Source organism: Rhinopithecus bieti, unplaced genomic scaffold (assembly GCF_001698545.2).
Source record: "Rhinopithecus bieti isolate Rb0 unplaced genomic scaffold, ASM169854v2 scaffold_5885, whole genome shotgun sequence".
Classification (NCBI taxonomy): Eukaryota; Metazoa; Chordata; class Mammalia; order Primates; family Cercopithecidae; genus Rhinopithecus; species Rhinopithecus bieti.
Window position 1 is genome coordinate 92,041 of NW_016804867.1, and position 9,760 is coordinate 101,800.

General features: G+C 36.9%; 1 long non-coding RNA gene across 1 annotated transcript; it reads right to left on the reverse strand.

Annotated features, from left to right (window-relative positions):
- Positions 1 to 599: 599 nt before the first annotated feature.
- On the reverse strand, positions 600 to 9,496 carry LOC108528752 (uncharacterized). The gene is made up of 3 exons (XR_001885289.1): positions 9,308 to 9,496; positions 8,117 to 8,199; positions 600 to 828 (listed from the first exon to the last, which is right to left on the reverse strand). It is a non-coding gene; the product is annotated as an uncharacterized LOC108528752 (long non-coding RNA).
- Positions 9,497 to 9,760: the final 264 nt, after the last annotated feature.

The window sequence follows — 9,760 nt, forward strand, 5'->3', positions numbered from 1 at the left end:
TCCTTGCTGGGGGTGATGTGCAGTGATTGGTGGAGGCTTCTACTCCACCATCTTGCTCCTCTCTGGGTACCCTTTAAATAAAGGAGGGATAAAGGAAGAGAAGAAGGAATGAAGGAAGAAAGGAAAGAAGGAGTCAGGGGCCCAGGTCATGGGATCATTCTACAGCTCCAATCAGTTTACAGAAATCATTTAGCAATTCTTAGTTTATTTTATGGAATTTATTCCTAATGAAATTACATATTTCAAATAAAATTCCTTATTTAGAGATGATGCTTTTGTGTAACTCATTAGCTTTAGCCAGTAACTAATAAAGTACTCAGTATTCTCTTTGACCAATTTGCAATCAATCGTTTATTCATTTCACTGAGCACTTTATAAAGATGCATGTCATAAACCAGTATGCAAGTGTTATGCTGCATTTTGGTGATAATAAACATTTGCCATCCCTGCTTAGTTAATGAAGTTGGATATTGGAAATGAAAGTTTTTTTCAGGAGTCATAGAGTGAGAGAGGGGGAAAGAAAAAGTTCTAGGTATAAAGAGATAAGAAGTGATGGCATAAACGCAGAAAGAGAAGTAAAGTGTTTAGAACATAGATAATTCATACTCATGATGTTTTCTTAAAGTATTCTGAGTATGCTTTTAAAATGATCAGATGGCCATATAGTTTACATATATGTTTTTTTCCACAGAAAACTTAATAGTTAGATTTCAATTGCACATGTTCTATCCTATAAGGAATGTCTGACTCTTCATAACGTGAGTATCCAGTGTGTTGTTTCTCTCTTTGAATGTAGCTTGACTTTGGAACTCCTGGTGTAGAAAAACGCTGCAAATAAGTGAAAAATATCAAATGTAATTAAATGACATTTAATACAATTTTTATTCTCATTCAGATATGCTTATGTTTAGTTATTTTAGAAATCTATTTAATCACTCTCAGAAATCTGTAGTGATTTAAAACAACACATGAAAATATCTTATTTTAGTAAAATAATTTCTGGCTGCTTTTAAATAACCATTAAATACTTGTAAAATAGTTCCTTCATACTGGTTTAGATATTGGGCAATCCAGTTTCCATACTAAAGTAAAAAGCAAATGTTACAGGAGAAAATTTACGTAAGAAAAGCAAATATTTATTTTTTTATCATACTATAGTACCAAGTTCCACACTATAGTATTGCACAATTATGAATGTTAGTACTGTATTAACACAAAATTAAATTTGTTGCATTTATGAAATATTCCATTTGTCTTTTTTGTATGATCATATGCACACTTTTTTTTTTTTTTGAGACGGAGTCTCGCTCTGTCGCCCAAGCTGGAGTGCAGTGGCCAGATCTCAGCTCACTGCAAGCTCCGCCCCTGGGTTTACGCCATTCTCCTGCCTCAGCCTCCCGAGTAGCTGGGACTACAGGCGCCCACCACCTCGCCCGGCTAGTTTTTTGTATTTTTTAGTAGAGACGGGGTTTCACCATATTAGCCAGGATGGTCTCGATCTCCTGACCTCGTGATCTGCCCGTCTTAAAATACATGACTAATTGTTTTCACAACATATGTTATCATAACATTATTTATGTCACATAACCAGAGTTTCGTCTTGGCATAGAATTGTTTTATGATAGAGGTTCATGCTAAAACTTAATTTCCCCAGCATAACATGTTACTTTTTTACAATTAAAAATCTCCATTCATAAATTCACTTTTCCAAGGACCATAAGGAAACATGTCCATGAACATTTAAAAATGTCATTTTAAAACAGATCTGAGAAAATATGAATACTGTAGGCCTTTAAGATTTTTTTTTTTTTACTGAATGGAAGATTTTATTTTTTTAAGTTTAATTTTAAGTTCAGGGTTATATGTGAAGGTTTGTTGCATAGGTAAACTGTGTGTTACAGCGGTTTAGTGTACAGATTATTTTGTCACCCAGGTAATAAGCGCTGTACCCAATTGGTGGGGGGTTTTTATCTTCTCTCTTCTCCTACTCTCCACTCTAAAGCAATCCCCAATGTCTGTTGTTCTCCTCCTTGTGTCCATGTGTTCTCATTGTTTACCTCCCACTTATAAGTGAGAACATGCGGTATTTGTTTTTATATTCCCGCATTAGTTTGCTTAGGAGAATGGTGAGAATTTTTTATGTTTACTGAAAAACATTATACTGGCTGTGTTCTCCATTCATACAAGAATGGTTCAAAAACTTAAAATATATGTATTTGTTGTCCACCACTTTGTGGCAGGCACTGCCTCTGATTAGAGATTAGAAGGTGTTTCAGAAGGAGTTTAGGGAATTACAGTCAGAGAGATAGGCAGACGACTAGGAGAGTATTACCCTGGAAGTGTTCAGGAAACATTAAGTATTAAATGTCTATAGAGAGATCAGATAAGGTGAAGTCTTAAAATAGGGTTTTGGATTTGATATCTAACGTATTACTGGGACATTCAGTGAGAGCAACTTTAACAATGTGCTTTAACAGAATGCTTAGCTTGGTTACCATGTATCCTTGAAGTAAAAGTACAGTGAGAGCTTTCTTGGGGAAAAGTTTAATTTCTTAGCAGAGACAGATAAACCTTTTCCATGGCTTTTCCTAAGGAACTTTAGGCACGCTCTTTCTTGTCTTGGGCACTATCTTTCCCTTACCAATATCCATGTCACTTCAACTTTTTGTCTTATTTTGCGTCTTCCACCTCCAATCCTGCCTCTACTTCTTGGAAATTACTACCACCCATTTGTCTTATTTTGCCTCTTACTTACTACCACTTATTTGTCTTATTTTGCCTCTTCCACCTCCAATCCTGCCCCTACTTCTTGGAAATTACTACCACTACTTTTGACTGACTTTTGACTGCTCTGACCCACTTCTCTTTTGAGTCTCTTATCCACCTCTTGCACCATTATTGCTTTTCTTTTGGTGGCTATAATTAAGAGTAATACTGATACACACTGCACCACAGGTGATTGCATCACCCTTGTCATTCTCTCTCACTGCCCTCTGAGCTTTTATTTTGTAGTACTTATCACAATTTTTAATTATATACATATCGACCTGTTTAATGTATGTTTCCCTCCACTGTAATATAGTTCCATAGGTCAAGACAATAACGTTTTTCATCATTGTTTAAATACCACAGGTCTTGGCACATACTAGGCACCAGTAGGTTTAACCAATTGGTTGAATGAATGAAAAGGTTACATTCCTCAATTAGTTTCATTCAGTTTTAAAAGATTATCTGTCCCAGGCTTTCTATAACCTTTAAGGGTCACCATTTTTTCCCTGTTCACCTTGTCTTCCAGGAAAAAAGCTGAGCTATTCAATTTTAGCCCTCTTTAAAGGGTAAATTGTTGATTATGTGGACACACATTGAATGATACCCTCAATGAGCTACATTGATTGCAGAAACCCCTTCTCTGGAGCACAGGAAGAACCTGTGACTTGCTTCTGGCCAATATGGAGAAAATGATAGGGAATATCAATACAATAGTTACTCTCTTGAATACATTGTTATTTAGGACTCCATCCTAGCAGAATGGAGCTAGCCATTCTGCTGGCCTTGAAGAGGTAAACTGCAATGTTGTGAGAGGGTCTATCAGACGGCCATGTGGCAACTGCAAGTGGCCTCTAGGAACTGACAGTGGCCTTTAGATGACAGCTAGCAAGGAAAGGGGTAGGAAAGAGAATGAAGTTTTATAGTTGCAAGGAAGTGGATTCTCCCAACAAATGCATGAGCTTGGGAGAGGACCTAAACTCCAGATGACGATGCAGTCTGCCTGACACCTTGATCACAGCATTGAAGGACCCTGAGTGGAGGACCCAGATAAGCCATATTCAGACTCCTGACTCTTGGTGCTATAGTTTGGATAACTGACCCCTCCAAATCTCATGTTGAAATTTGATCCCCAGTGTGGGAGGTGGGGTCTAGTGGGAAGTGTTTGGGTCATGGGGGCAGATTCCTCATGAATGATTTAGTGCCATTCTCTCAGTAGTGAGTTCTCAGTCCATTAATTCCCATGACCACTGGCTGTTAAAAAGAGCCTGTCACCTCCCTGCTCTTGCTTCCTTTCTCACCATGTGACTTATGTACATGCCAGCATCCCTTCATTTTCTGCCATTAGTGGAAACAGATTGAGGCTTTCGCCAGACTCCCAGTCATCTAGCCTGCAGAATCATGAGCCAAATAAACCTCTTTTCTTAATATTACCTAGCTTTAGGTATTCCTTTATAGCAAAACAAAAACAGACCAAGACAGAAAGTTGGTACCAAGGGTGGGGCATTGCTATAAAGATACCTGAAAATGTGAAAGCAGCTTGGGAACTGGCTAATGGGCAGAAGTTAGAAAAGTTTGGAGCACTCAGAAGAAGACTGGGAGATAGGTGAAAGTTTGGAACTTCCTAAAGATTGGTTGTGGTTGTGAGCAAAATGCTGATAGAAATATGGACAGTAAAGGCCATGCTGACAAGGTCTCAAATGGAAATGAGCAACTTAATGGTAACTGGAGAAAGGTCAGTGTGACACTGTAGCAAAGAATTTGGCTGCATTGTGTCCATGCCCTAGGGCTTTGTGGAAGGCTGAACTTAAGAGTGATGACCTAGGGTATCTGGTGAAAGAAATTTCTAAGCAGCAAGGCATTCAAGAATGGCATGACTACTTTTAACAACTTACAATATTATCTGGGAGTAAAGGGATGACCTAAAGTTGAAGTTTATGATTAGAAAGGAAACAGAGTGTAAAAATCTAGAAAATTTGCTCCCTGGCCATGTGATAGAGAAGAAAAGAGTGTTTTCAGGAGAGGAATCCAAGGATGTTGTGGAACTACCACTTGCTAAAGAGATTACTATGACTAAATGGAAGCCGGGCGCTAATAGTCAAGACTATGGGTAAAAGGACCAATCACAGGCCCAGAGGCCTAAGAAGACAGAATGGTTTTGGGAGCCAGGCCCAGGTTCTGCTGTCCTGTGCTGTCTCAGGATGTTCCTTCCTATACCCCCACTGCTTCAGCTCCAGCTGTGGCTCAAAGGGCCCCAGGTACTGCTCAGGCTACTGCTCCAGAGGGTGCAAGCTGTAAGCCTTGGTGGCATGCATATGGTGTTATATCCACAGGTGCTCAGAATGCGATAGGGGTTGGAGCCCCCACAAATGGTGCCTACTAGGGCAGTGCCACCACCCTCCAGACTCCAGAATTACAGAGCCCCTGGAAGTGTGCAACTGCAGCCTAGTAAAACTGTAAGCATTGGACTGTAACCCATGAGAGCAGCCACATAGGTGCACCTAGCAGAACAATGGGAGTGGGGCTTCTTGAGGTCTTCAGAGCCCACCCTGCTTACCAGTGTGCCCAGGATGCAGGACATGGAGTCAAAGTAGATTATTTTGGAGCTTTAAGATTTGATGTCTGCTCTGCTGGGTTTTGGAATTGTGTAGGGCTTATTCCCCCTTTCTTTTGGCCAATTTCTCCCTTTGGGAATGGGAATATTTACTGAATGCCTGTACCACCACTGTGCCTTGGAGTTAAATAACTTATTTTTTTTTATTATACAGGCCCCCAGTTGTAAGTAAATTGCCTTGAGTCTCAGATAGGACTTTTAACTTTGGATTTCTGAGTCAATGCTGGAACAAGTTAAAGTTTTTGGGAACTATTGGGATAAAATTATTGTATTTTGCATGTGCGAAGGACATGATACTTGGGGGTTCAGGGGTAGAATGCTATAGTCTGGATATTTGACTCTTCCAAATCTCATGTTGAAATGTGATTCCCAGTTGTGGAGATGAAGCCTAGTGTGTCATGGTGGTGGATTCCTTATGAATGGCTTGGAGCCACTCTCTTAGTAGTAAGTGACTTCTTCCTCTATTAGTTCTCATGAGAGCTGATTGTTAAAAAGAGCCTGGAAACCTCCTTTTATCCTCTCTTGCTATGTGATCTCTGCACATGCCAGCTCCTTTTTGCCTTCCACCATGAGTGGAAGCAGCCTAAAGTCCTCACCAGAAATAGATCCTGGTACCATGCTTCTTTTACAACCTGCAGAACCATGAGACAAATAAACTTTCCATTTTTATAAATTACTCAGCCCCAGGTTTTTTTATAGTAACACAAAATGGACTGAGATGCACAGAAACTGTGAGATAATAAATATGTGTTTTTATAAGTTACCAAGTCTGATAATTTGTTATGCAGCAATAGGGAACTAATACACAAATCAATACTGATTCTGAAGCCACCTACATTTAAGCCCGGCCAGTTTCCCCTCTATATTCTTAATATCACCCTTTCCTCTTTTCTTACTGAGGTTTTCTTTTTGAGTTTCCACATGTATTGACCCACAATGAGTTCAGTGCCATTCTCTCTTATTTAATTCTCTTAATGATTTTACATGTCTCATGAAAGTTCTTTTTTTAGTTCTGTTTTTCATCACTTGTCCTCATAGATGATATATGTTTCCTAATATATGCTAAGTACATTAGAAAACCTGTTTTATTCAATCACACAGCTGACATTTTGTCTTACTGCATAATCAAAATCCTTAAAACTACTAATCTGTGTTTCCTTAATTTATCACTGTGAGGTCACTCATTAATTCACAGTGTGGATTTTGGGGAATGTTATTTTGCTATGTGGTCAACCAAAGATATCCCCCTCTCAAAAGAACCAGAACTTATTATGTTAACAAATACCAGTTACCCATTTTTGGTGAACTAGCTCCAATTTTCTATAATTCATTGCACTTATCAAGAAAATTCATAAAGATAACTTTCTGCTGATCATCTGTTTCACTGTTTTCTGATTGTTTTTAAACACTTCTACAAGGAAATACTTTGCATTCTATGTTATTTGTTAACATGTCTTATAACTAGTGATCAGTAATTAGCTAGTGTTCAACATAAGCTTGAGCAATGTACTATTTAATGTATTATTTAAGCGGACTGAAACACAAAATAGCAGTTGCATTGCTAAATTATGGTAATTTAATGACTTCAAAAACATAAGACCTGTCTCATCTCTGGGTTAACCAGTCTAATGGCATTTAATCAGTTTTCATTTGATCTGAAATCTCCTTCTAAAGATTCAAATTTAAATATAGATTATGCATACTTATATATAAGTATGTTAATACATATTAAGTATTGTATATACTATACATTTGGTTCATATTTCCTAATCCCATTTTACAAAATAAAATAGTAGTGACAGTGAGTCATATAAACTAAACTTCCCAAACATTTGTCTTGAAGTTTGTCTAATTCTGCCTGACATAATTCTATCATATCATTTTGCTATAGTGAGGTCTTAGTATTTATTATATTACCTTCACTTGAATTATTACATTGATAACCATATATAGAGATTGAGATGCATAATACATACAAAGAGTGGCTCCATTTGCGTGGTTGATAAATGTTTGTTCCCTTAATTTGCTTAGGTTTTTTGTTCCTTGAGAGCCACATCAGTTATAAGATGGTTAGATGTAAAGACTGTCCTCTTTGGACTCATGAATCATAAGGCTATTTTAAATGAAAAAAATAAAATAAATATTATAGGACACTTTAAAAAGTCAATCATAAGCTGTTACGTGTTATGATGAAATCGAATGTTATGACTATATTCTGTGGGAAGCGAATAAATGAAGTCTTTCAGAAGTTACGTTAGATTGACATAGCAGACATAACAGACATAATCAATAATGCATTCTCCAATAAAAACTGAAAGAATGAAACATATTCTCCCTTTTATTCTGTTTTCTCCCACTCAAATAGGGTTCTTGTTTAGGGAATATTTTTTTTTCTGTGGTTTCCTTTCTTGGAATGTTAGATGTTTGAGAAATTACTATGATAACTTAAATAAATGAAGTACAATTTTTTAAATCTTAGCAGATTAATTTTAAGTACTGACAATTTTTTCTTAGGAAACGTGTAAAAAAGCAATCTTCTGCTCTACAATAAATAACAATATGTAGATTTCACAGTTAGAAATATTGTTTATATCTATGTTCATTCCCTGAAACGCCTACCTTCTACCCAAAAGATAAATACATAAAACTATCTACATAAAATTATTCCCAAATAAGATTCTGCTTTCTCTCTTTTTAGTATTTACATGCTTTAACATCCCTTTTAAGATAACTTACTTGTAATTTATTCCAGAGAACCGAGGTAGTGGAGATATAGTTCTTCTGGGAAGGACCCTCTGAAGGGATGAGTTCCAGAGATTCTGCACATTGATTTTTTGAGGGAAGAGAAGAAATAGCCATGATTTTAGGGAAATTTAAAATATAATATATAATAGCTCACATTAATTCTACATTCTAATATTTAAATATCAAGATAGTTCCAGGACTAATCTTTGGAAATGACAAATAAACAAAGGTAATTGCTACGGGGAAATGTTTATATATTATATTTACCATATAGCAAGTCTTTCTATTTCTATCTTTCTGTCTATTGTTTATCTGTCTGTCTATCTATCTGTCTATCTATCTATCTATCATCTTCATCACCATCATCATTTATCTATATAGGAATATCAAATGGCCCACTGAAGAGTAAGTGCAAATTGAAGATACATTTCAGCCACCACTCTAAGCAGTAAGTGATCTTTCCATCCAAAAGCGTTAAATTTAAATCCCCTTTCCCATTGTCATGGTTTGAAAAACACATATCTCCAGAGGAAACACAGAAGACAAAAATAACTCAGGCAGCAAATACTTAGGTTGAATACAGAGACCTGCAATGTCAAACAGCCACAACATATTCTAAAGGGTTTTGGAGGGAAGCTAATCCATAGAAATCAACTGATAAAGACTTGGTACTTAAAGACCATACTCTGAGTAAGTACATAAATAAGACTAAATTTCAGGAATATGGGCATTGAAGCAAGAATTTGGCATTTAAAACAGACATGGGGTATATAATATTGGATCAAAACAAGATCTACACAGAACCTATTGTAGCCACACCAGTTAAGAGTATGTACGTATACAATATGTATTGTATGTATGTCTATGCATATACATATTATGACATGATCATTTTGATTGAGTGATTTTGAAATCAAATGTATTTTTGCGTAGCCACTTTGATAGTTATTTTTACATGAGGAAGTTTGATCCAGTCTATAAAATAATTCATTGCCCTTTGATTTAAAAAGATTAAATAGTTTGTGAAATATATACCATGAACTACTCCTAACTTTTGTCTAATGCCCACAACCACCTTTGAGGGGTAGAGATTCTTAGATTGGTAATAATATCGAGGTTAAGATAGAGGTTAAGTATCATATGAAAAGACAAACTGATAGAAACAGGAAAAATAAGACAGACCCAGTGTTCATCCTCTGTTGTTTAGATACTCTTTTTTGGTCCTTCAGCTCTCCTTCTCTGCCTCTTTTCTGCGATCTTCTTTATAATAAGACAGAAAATCACGATAAAACAAAGAAAGAAAACCATGACTTTTGAAGTGTGAGTTCAACGAAGATTGGCAAGAAAGCTTCACTTGTGCCTATGGCCAGTCCCTCTGACCTTTGCTTCCTGCTGTCATAGTGGGCAGAATCAAGGGTTCCAGACCATTCCATGTTCTTAAAGGGGCCACCTTTCCTTCCATAGTGGACTTAATTTCATTGGTCTAGGCTTATTTCTCTTATCAGGCAAGAAAGAGTAGTATATCTGATGGGATGAAAAGAGGCCTATACAAAATTTGGATTTGGGGGCCCTAAACACAGACTCTTTAGCTTTGGCAGTGTGGATGTGTTAGAGAGGATTCCTTTGGAAGCAGTA